Here is an 11,564-nt window from a genome sequence, read left to right on the forward strand (position 1 = left end):
GCGTCTATTTTGATACTATGAGCACTTATAATATTATTTATTCAAAAGTATAACTCTTTTTTGTGCTTAAATCTTTTGAAATAAGGATATAATAGCATACTTTTACAAATCGCTTGTTTTCATACTAAAATAACCAATATGGCGTCCAAAATGGCGTCAAAAATGGCGACCATTTACCTAAAAAAGGCTTTTTTTCTAAATTATTTAAACAATTTACAGTATTTTATTGTGGAAATTGTTGCCTACATTCACGTAATGTCACAACACTAACATGTTTGCACTTATCGTTTGTTTTATCAACTTGAACATACAATATGGTGTCCATAATGGCGTCCAACATGTCAACAATGTACCTTAAAATGACCTTTTCTTATATTATATAATAATTGTCACTCCATTTTGCATTGGAAATTATCATTTCAATATACATAATGTCAAAATTAAAGTTTCAACTTAAATAATTTTGACTAAATTCAGGTATGTACAACGTTTCAGGTATGTTATTATAGAAGTGTGTGGGGTACCGTTATTTCTTACGACATACAATTAAACAATCTTTTATTGAGTCACTTTGTCGGTCTGTCGGTCAGCCTGTCTGTAGGTCTGTCCCGATAGCTTGTCCGGGCCATAACTATGTTGTTCAGTCTGATATTTTAAAATCATTTGGCACATTTGTTCACCATCATTGGACGGTGCGTTACATCGATATCTCAAATGTCAAGGTCACACTTTGAGTTCAAAGGTAAATAATGGCCATAAATGAGCTTGTCCGAGCCATAACTTTGTAATTTATTCTGAGATTTTAAAATCATTTGGCACATTTGTTCACCACAATTGGGCGGTGTGTCGCGCGAAAGAATTACGTCGATATCTCCATGGTCAAGGTCACACTTTGAGTTCAAAGGTCAAAAATGGCAATACATGAGCTTGTCCGGGCAGTAACTATGTCGTTCATTGTGAGATTTCAAAATCATTTGGCACATTTGTTCATCATTTTTGGACAGTGTGTCGCGCGAAAGATTTACGTCGATATCTGCAAGTTCAAGGTCACACCTATTGGTGGTATTTTTTTTACTCGTCAAAAAAGATTGGGTGCGAACGCACCCAACGCACCCCCTTGGCTACGGGTATGCTGACAATTTTGCATTTTTACTTGTGTGTAAATATATGATGATTTTTATATTTAACCTATTGATTTAAGCTCAATTGTATCAACACCTTAAGGCTAATTACAACCCGTTCGAGTCATACCCTGTCTCTTTGGCAGATCTATACAATCTTTTGACAGTAAGAATAGAACAGAACCAATGACATCCTGGTCGCTATGCAGCCACCATGTCGATTACCAGCGACCTTTAGCCTTAAAATTATTGCTCCTTAATTATTATTGAGTATCATGTGTTATAATTAATTATCATTTAAAGAATATTTCAGTGTACGATTATTAATTAATTATAATTTAAAAAATATTTCAATGAACACAATCATTATCATATGTTTATTATTATATTTGACATATATTCCAAAATCAAGGTCGAAGACCATAAATCTGGAGCGCATCAAGAGCAAGCTTCGGCAAGAATACGACTCTACTGAAAATGAAGACAGACTTATCGCGGAATATAAAAAGGAAATGGAGCTACTACTGCAAGAGATTTGATACATGCTGACATAAATTTGGTTGGTGTATTTAAGTTTAAACATCTTTATTTTAGCCTGATATTAAGGACTATCTAGTCTGTTCACTGGGAACCTGACCAACTGAGAACACACTCTGAATGGGGATTAAACCCGAAACCTAGTGATTGATTGTCCACTACATGTATGTCTCTGCAACCTGACTTAAGTGTTTTTAATTTTGCTGAGGGCAGAGGAGCAAGCCATCAAATAGAAAAAAATTTGGACATTGAAAATCTTAATATGGGGATAACATTCATGTGAAGTAAACTGAAATGGGAATTCAATTTATAAGCGAAGTTTTATTTTAGGGGAAAATTGCATAAGTTTTAAGGGAATTTAGCCTGTATTCATCTACAACTGTGGATGAAACAAACCTTGGACTTGTATTTAGAGCATGTACAGACAGTACAGTACGCAGGCAGGTAACTGGCTGTAAATATCAAATACATGTTCATAGAAGCTACATGTATTTACATGTATGAGCTATTTTGGTTAACTTTTGTCTGGCGTCCAGCATCGTGTGGTGTGTGAAGTTGGTTGTCAACTACATGAATAGGCTTATTACTGCTCAAACCTTATTACCATTTGTGAACCACATGAATGGCTTAATGTTGACAAAATTTTGTCAGAATTTTTATCTTAACAGTTTTTTTGGCTGAGTTTTAATCTAGGTCATATGAATCCAAAAACAAGGTCACCGGGTCAAATCTTAGAAAAACCTTCTCAGCACTCTAGACATTTATGAATCTATCTTGATTAAACTTGGTCAGAATAAGACAGAGTTTCAGTTTGTGTTATGTATGATTGAAAACTAGGTCACCAGGACAAACCTTTGAAAAACCTTGTAACCATTCTAGCAATAAATTAAGTTTAATATGTAACATGTGAGACAACTCTTATTGATATTGAATATAGGATTTAATTGAGACCCTCCTTTTACTGCAATGTTTTTCATGATAGTGCAGACTGTTTGTGTGAATAATATGTGTTTGTTATTGTTGTTTGAGGTTCCATTTATTTTACATGTATGCCCTCTTTTGAAAAAGTGGTCATACATGAGAAACACTGTCAGTCTGTATCTGTCCTTTGTTGACCTATTTGTGATTTTAATCTCCGACAGTTGTGTGTTATACATTAAATCATTTTGTATTTTTGTAGTTTGCATTGCCTAAACATGAAAACATGCTGTTCTATTGGAAGTTTATTTTGCTACTGCATGCAAGTATCCCAAGAAATCTTTATTAAAACCCATCTTTGACAGCAGTACCGAAAAAATAAAGCAAATGTTACTAGTTTCTGTTCCTGCAGATGGAGACAACGATCAAGCAAGCTGAGGAGGAACGAAATCGCTCTCTTGAGAATGCCAAGCTTCTGTATGATGACTACAAGCCTCTGAAGGATGAGGTTGATCTTATGCGCAGGCGAATTGGACTGGAGCCTTTGCTGGATGTGCATGACGAGGAAGAGAAGATCTCTCCTGAGTAAGGGATTGGGTCTTTATAGGGACTGGTTCACAGATTTTGGCTTTGTTTTAAGACCAATTCCTTACATAAATACAGTACAAATTTGGACCAAAAATGCTCAAGGAAAGTAAGAAAATAAATTAAACAGAAAAAAATCAACCGCACTTGCATTTAAACCAATGTTTGGACTAAATGACTTTTTCAGGCTTAACCTCGTGGCAATCTAGACGTTTTAGTGCGTCATGCAGCAAACTTGTTTTTCTTCCCCCAGTCTATACTGGGGGACATATTGTTTTTGCCCTGTCTGTTTGTTGGTGTGCGTCAAACTTAAACATTGGCCATAACTTTTGCAATATTCAAATTAGCAACTTGATATTTGGCATGCATGTGTATCTCATGGATCTGCACATTTTGAGTGGTGAAAAGTCAAGGTCATCCTTAAAGGTCAAAGGTCAAATACATGTTTATGTGGGGGGACATAGTGTTTCACAAACACGTCTTGTTTTATATAAACTTTGTGTTGTCTCAAAATTTAACGCAAGCCTTAGAATTACGAAAACATAGCAAGTTATTTAATTGTTTGTACTTTTTGTCCACTACCGGTTTCACCGGAGAGGACTTCTGGTTAGTGCTCTGTCTGTCTGTCTGTCAGGCTGTCTGTCTGTCAGTTACACTTTTCTGGATCCTGCGATAACTTTAAAAGTTTTGAATATTTTTTCATGAAACTTGAAACATGGATAGATGGCAATATGGACATTATGCACGTCATTATTCCCACGCTTTTTGAAAAGCGTGGGGATATTGTGGTTATCTCCGCCGTCTGTGTGTCTGCCTATCTGTCTGTCCGTCTGTCCTGGCCACTATCTCCTCCTACACTATAAGCACTAGATCCTTGAAACTTACACACATGGTAGCTATGAGCATATTTGCGACCCTGCACTATTTGGAATTTTGATCTGACCCAGACATGGCGAAAGACCGTCACAATTTACAGGCCAGACTGGCCTACCAGGAGAAAAAATTCACAGGCCAGTTGAAATTTTCACAGGCCTCAATTTCGAGCATTTGACTTGGGATTACATAGAGCCATTAGTCTCAACATCGCAAAGTAAATTCACAAAAGGGCAAACATAAGCATGAAAACCTGATTTGGAATTAATGAAGCGTATTAGTTTCAGTTTGTTGATATATTTACGCTTTACACATATATACTTGAGTGTTGTCGATGTATTTAGCTAAGAGTAATTAATATATTAAACAAGGCCTGTTTGTAAAACATGCATGCCCCCCATATGGGCTGTCAGTTTTAGTGGCAGCCATTTTGTGATACGGTTTTTGTCACTGTGACCTTGACCTTTGACCTAGTGACCTGAAAATCAATAGAGGTCATCTGCCAGTGATGATCAATGTACCTATGAAGTTTCATGATCCTAGGCCTAATTATTTTTAGTTATCAGGAAACCATTTTACTGTTTTGAGTCACTGTGACCTTGACATTTGACCTAGTGACCTGAAAATGATAGGGGTTATCTGCCAGTCATGATCAATGTACCTATGATGTTTCATGATTCTAGGCGTAAACATTCTTGAGTTATCATCCGGAAACCATTTTACTATTTCAAGTCACTGTGACATTGACCTTTGACCAAGTGACCTGAAAATCAACAGGGGTCATCTGCTTGTCATTATCAATCTACCTATGCAGTTTCATGATCCTAGGCGTTAGCATTCTTAAGTTATCATCCGGAAACCATTTTACTGTTTCAAGTCACTGTGACCTTGACCTTTGACCTAGTGACCTGAAAATCAATAGGGGTCATCTGCCTGTCATTATCAATGTTCCTATAAAGTTTCATGATCCTAATCGTAAGCATTCTTGATTTATTATCCGCAAACCATTTAACTGTTTTTAGTCACTGTGACCTTTACCTTTGACCTAGTGACTTGAAAATCAATAGGGGTCATCTGCCAATCATGATCAATGTACCTATGAAGTTTCATGATCCTAGGCGTAAGCATTCTTGAGTTTTCATCCGGAAACCATTTTACTATTTTGAGTCACTGTGACCTTGACCTTTGACATAGTGACCTGAAAATCAATAGGGGTCATCTGCCAGTCATGATCAATCTACCTTTGAAGTTTCATGATCCTAGGCGTAAGCATTCTTGAGTTATCATCCAGAAACCATTTTACTATTTCGAGTCACTGTGACCTTGACATTTGACCTAGTGACCTGAAAATCAATAGGGGTCATCTGCCAGTCATGATCAATCTACCTATGAAGTTTCATGATCCTAGGCGTAAGCATTCTTGAGTTATCATCCAGAAACCATTTTACTATTTCGATACACTGTGACCTTGACCTTTGACCTAGTGACCTGTAAATCAATAGGGGTCATCTGCCAGTCATGATCAATCTACCTATGGAGTTTCATGATCCTAGGCCTAAGCGTTCTTGAGTTATCAGCAAGAAACCATTTTACTATTTTGAATCACTGCCACCTTGACCTAGTGACCTGAAAATCAATAGGGGTCATCTGCCAGTCATGATTAATGTACCTATAAAGTTTCATGATCCTAGGCCTAAGCGTTCTTGAGTTATCATCCTGAAACCATCTGGTGGACGGACGGACGGACCAACATGAACAAAACAATATACCCCCTCTTCTTCGAAGGGGGGCATAATAAGTTTACCTTTAAATATCCATTTCACTTACATGTCATTACAGTTAACTGTATAGTGTTGCAAACATAATAAATCAGAATATGCACATGAATCTGATTAAATACAGATCCATTTACATATTAATCGAATCATGTGTGCCTTTTTTTGCATTTACGAACGATAATCCTGTAACTGTTAAATGTATTTGTCTTCGCGAGTAGACTGCATTCCAATTTTCAAACACTTGTTCTGTGACATTCAGAACATTTCCAAAAAAAGTATCTAAAATGTATGCTCCGTTGTAGAATAACACGCGCATTTAATTAATCCATACTATTTATGTGACGTCTGCATTAATTCGATTGTTATTTGTCCTTTTCGCTGGGCATCGTTATTTCCTTCTATTGTCCGCCATCTTGGATCACGTTAACAACATGTGTGCAACGAACGTTTCTCGTATATGTCCGACTACTTTCGCGAACCAATAGATGTCGTTCGGCGAGACGTTTCGTTGACGTTTTGAATCACTTTCGGAATTTATCGATGCAGATTGTTACAAAATTTAACGTATTATGTCCGGAAATACCATGACTTTGTAATCACGAAAAAATGTAGTTGTGAAAACTGCAAGAGGGTTACACGCTTTTGCATTTCACCGTCGGCCTTCTTTTAATGTTCGTCTGCAATGGCCGACGGGCTTTCGCCATGTCTGCAGTGACCCCTGGGTCAAAAGTTATGGGGGTTGGGGTAGGGCCGGGTCAGAGATTTTCACTCTTTTTTTGTTATTTTACATTAACTTTTTCATTTCTGCACTGATTTACTTCAAATTGATACCGAACATCTCTTATGACAATACGGTCAATCTCAACTATGCATGGCCTTATTACCAACCCTATTTACTCTTAAATGATAACATATTTTCACTGTATGTCTACATCCTAAATGTTACTTTACTTTTCTCCCTTGTGTACAATGTTATTATTATTATTTAAATCTATATTACATATTTTGGATTGTAAAGGAAATCCATTTTGCAGTTGGACAGTTTTAGGACAATGAAGTTTACATTATTCTAAATCCGACTTTTGAGTAACTTAGACCTTGAATTATTCTCTTAGGATGAAAACATTCTACAACATTTTATTTTAAAGCTAATGCTATTCAAAAGCTAATTGTAGGCATATATGTGTCTAGGCAGTGTAAAAAACATTTTCAAATCTAATGAAGCTTACTGTTTAATATTTATGTCCACATCATACAAAGAAATAATTCTTAAAGTACGCTAGCTATATATTATATAATTCTTGTCTGTAAATCATAACATTTATTGGTAAAACATGTTTTGTGAATTGAACACTTTTGGATATGTTCTGTCTATTTATTTGTGTTATAATGGGTTAAGAGCCAACTTTGTTTCCTTAGTGCAAAAAAATATTTTTGCCTATGACCAAAAAGTTGTAGTCAAATACACATTCATTTAGCCAAAATTGTTGCATTATTATGGCTGAGCTTACCCTCTAATGTTATTTGCAGGGGTGGTATCTATCCTTAATTTAGCATATTTCCTCTAGTTCAGAGTCAAAATCGTACACATTGTTCTTAACTTTGCTGTATTTATGTAAATTTTCAGCTGAATCCTGTAAGGGGGTAGAGCGTTTCCAAAGTCAACTCTCTGAATTTGAAATATAGTCTTAGCAGCTAATCTTAAGATACTCTCTCACACATTGTTTCAGATACTTTGACCGCCCAAAGCAGGAGTTCCAACACGAGCCCAACACGACATCTGTGCCAGAGCCCCAGCCGCCCGTGATACAGATGAGCCCTCAGGCCCCACCCCCCATGCAGGTGCAGATCCAGAGGGCCAAGCCCCCTCCAGAACCCCCTAGACAGGCCTTCAGACAACAGCCACCACCCATGAAGGTACTGGGCATTCACACATTCTTTTTAGCGGGGTTGTTTTGTTCAATCATTATGAGGCTCCAGGGAAGTGTTTGTGTGCATAAATTTAAGGTAAAACTCTGTTTTCATCATAAAAACTCCTTTACTCCTTGAGGTATGCCAATTTTTAAAGTAAATGTAGTAATTATTATGGTTTATAATTATGTGTTCATTTTTAGCTCGGCTGTTTTCGGAGGTATTGTCATAGCCTCCTCGTCGTCCGCCGCCCGCCGTCCGGCGTCATGCTAAAACCTTTACATTGGCTCTAAAATTAAAGTGCTTCCACATACAACTTTGAAACTTCATATGTACATGCACCTTGATAAGTTCTACATGCCACACTCATTTTTGGGTCACTAGGTCAAAGGTCAAGGTCACTGTGACCTCTAATATAAAACTTTAACTTTGCCTTTAACATCATAGTGCTTCCACCTACAACTTTGAAACTTCATATGTACATGCACCTTGATGACTTCTACACGCCACACTCATTTTTGGGTCTTTAGGTCAAAGGTCAAGGTTACTGTGACCGCTAATATAAAACATTAACTTTGCCTCTAACATAGCAGTGCTTCCACATACAACTTTGAAACTTCATATGTACATGCACCTTTATGAGTTCTACATGCCACACCCATTTTTGGGTCACTATGTTTAAGGTCAAGGTCACTGTGACCTCTAATATAAAACTTTAATTTTACCTCTAACATCATAGTGCTTCCACATACAACTTTGAAACTTCATATGTACATGCACCTTGATGACTTCTACACGCCACATCCATTTTTGGGTCACTAGGTCAAGGTCACTGTGACCTCTAATATAAAACCTCAACTTTGCCTCTAACATCACAGTGCTTCCACCTACAACTTTGGAACTTCATATGTACATGCACCTTGATGAGTTCTACACGCCGCACCCATTTTCGGTCACTAGGTCAAAGGTCAAGGTCGCTGTGACCTTAAAAAAAAAAAAATTCTGACAAGCTTTCGCAGCCGAGCGTGGTTTTCGTTATACGGTGTTCTTGTTATTTAATATGGATAACAATAACGTAAAATATGTTTATGCAATCATATTGGACGTTAGAAAATTGTTCATAGACTTTGAAGGAAAGTCCAATTCGATTGTTATCATAATTGCTCTTATTGATCTTGATTCATGTCATGTTTATGCGACTATTTTGACCCGTAAAAGAGTTACACTAAGTGGTGCACCTTAAATATATCAATTTTTTACCTTTTTACCTACTGTTGGCCACAAGACTTAAAAAAATTAAATCTTTTGCCAAAAAAAGAGCCAGCAGTGACTCAATTGTTAATTAAAAAGATGCTCCGAACTGGTCTTTCCAATTTAAGATACTGGCCTTATGATCAGTTTTGAGTCCTTACAAGCTATACCTCTATTGGTTTTATCTTAAGTGAGTTCAAGTCTGTGTTTCATGTTAAAGCAAAGCACATGATTTCCTGGTTAAACTTCTTTACACATATTATACAATGGATGACACTAAACGGCATTTATTCCCAGGTGAAATCATGATATTTATTCCTTATTTCTGCACTTCAGGCATGTTTGTCATGTCATCAGCAAATTCACAGGAACGCACCCATCTGTCCCCTATGCAAAGCCAAGATACGATCTCGCAATCCAAAGAAACCAAAGAGAAAACTAGATGAGTAGATAAGTTGTGTTCATCATGAACTGCATTTTTTAGCTGTCGTTTAGAGTTAAGTTGATACATATTTAGACATAAGCCTAGTTAATGATGGACAACGAATTTCACAGATAAAAATCAAAGAGAACTTAGATATTGCAGTAAGTAGATAGCATTCTAGGTTAAATATTATGAAAAGTTTGGAGAATTTACTGGTAGTAAAGTCTAGAAATTTTTGTTGTATGTAGCAGTCATATTCTCTTTTCGCAAAATTTGACTTTATAAGTTTAAGGCAACTATGGTATATTTTGTTCCATGTTATAAATAAAAATTTACTTAGATTCAAGCTAGTACTAAGTACTGAACATATTTAGTTCTGTTTTGTTGTTAAAAAATACTTTTGTATTTGTATTTTGTGTGTTTAAAATCTTATTTATTTAAAATTTATTAAAAACCACTCCATGTCATTGAATTTGGTGCTTTAAATATCTACATCAATATTGTTGTCACAGTTCCAAAAGAAATGAGCATGTGCAATAATGACATCACATGGTTTTATAATCTCATTGACAAATGTTTAGTCTTTGTAATGCTCCATTTATAGGTTGTGAACGCTTAAATTAGCAATCAGCGATTGTTGATGATTGACAATTTTTGTTATTTGTTACTGTACTCATTGTTTCCATACACCAAATGTAAGTTTTGATTGATTATATTTAAATATATTAAAATAATTATTAAAAGATTTATTGGTTCACTAAACATCAATCATTTCTGAATTTATAAATGTTCTCAGCGTATGTATTTTAAAATTTGCTTACTATTGAATACTATCAGTATTGTTTGGCTACCACTTTGCATGTATTCGCCAGTTAGCAACGAGTGCATAAGTGAACCAAGGTCAGATATCAATCAGATTATTATTCAATGTGTGTTAAGTTTAATGTTTTTCAAGCAAACATTCATACCATAGAAAGTATTTTAATTTCTATCAGCATCACATGACTCTGATTACTAATTTTGTTTATAGTTTGTTATTCTGATTGCTTAATGATTGTACTCATTGTATGAATGTATATTTGGATTTTTGATGATTTCCATTAAACATGATTTATGTACAGAACTAAAATGTTAATTTTGAATGTGTTTTAGAAAACAATACATTTGTTATATAGTTTTCTATTTTGTATTCTGTTTATGGAGAAATCTTTAAAATTGAAGATCTGACCAAACATACCTTTTTACACATTTGTTAGCATGTTTATAATTTCTGCATGTGTTTTACTATTGCTTTTATCAGCATTTTATTTTTTATCATTAAATTGTTTGTCATTATATATATGGTAGACTTGTATAAACATTTAGTTGTACGGAAATTAAAATAACAGAGTAAATTTGTCTTGTTGTTAATATTTCAACATTAAAGCTTCTTGCCATCTGGCGTAGACAATTAATCAATGCATTTCAAATTGACAAAAGATCTTATGTATGTTAATTTATTCCACAAAAACTACCTTTATAAATGCATAGAGTAATTTGTTTGTGTTTTAGCTCACCTGAGCACAACGTGCTCATGGTGAGCTTTTGGGATCACCTTTTGTCCGCCGTGCGTCGTCCGTCGTCAACCTTTTGCATTGTTAACACTTTAGAGGCCACATTTATTGTCTGATCTTCATGAAACTTGGTCAAAAGATTTGTCCCAATGATATCTTGGTCAAGTTCGAAACTGAGTCACATGAAGTCAAAACCTAGGTCACTAGGTCAAATGAAAGAAAAAGCTTGTTAACACTATAATTCACATTTATTATCCAATCTTCATGAAACTTTGTCAGAACATTTGTCCCAATAAAATCTCAGCTGAGTTATGGTTCTGGTCAGTTGAAAAGCATGGCCGCCAGGGGGTAGGTCTGTTTTCCTTATATGGCAATAGTAAAACATTGTTAACACTCTCGAAGTCTTATTTTTAGTCCAATCTTCATGAATCTTGGTCAGAACATTTGTTCCAATGATATCTCGAGTTCTTAAATGGTTCCAGTTCGTTGAAAAACATGGCCGCCAGGGGGCGGGCCAGTTTTGCTTATATGGCTGTAGTAAAACTTTGTTAACACTTTAGAAGTCACATTAACAGTCCAATCTTTATGAAACTTGGTCATAACATTTGTTTCA

General features: G+C 35.6%; 1 pseudogene; it reads left to right on the forward strand.

Annotated features, from left to right (window-relative positions):
- Nucleotides 1–1,474: 1,474 nt before the first annotated feature.
- On the forward strand, nucleotides 1,475–10,516 carry LOC127876744 (zinc finger C4H2 domain-containing protein-like; annotated as a pseudogene).
- The last annotated feature ends 1,048 nt before the right edge of the window (nucleotides 10,517–11,564 follow it).

Source organism: Dreissena polymorpha, chromosome 4 (genome assembly GCF_020536995.1).
Source record: "Dreissena polymorpha isolate Duluth1 chromosome 4, UMN_Dpol_1.0, whole genome shotgun sequence".
Classification (NCBI taxonomy): Eukaryota; Metazoa; Mollusca; class Bivalvia; order Myida; family Dreissenidae; genus Dreissena; species Dreissena polymorpha.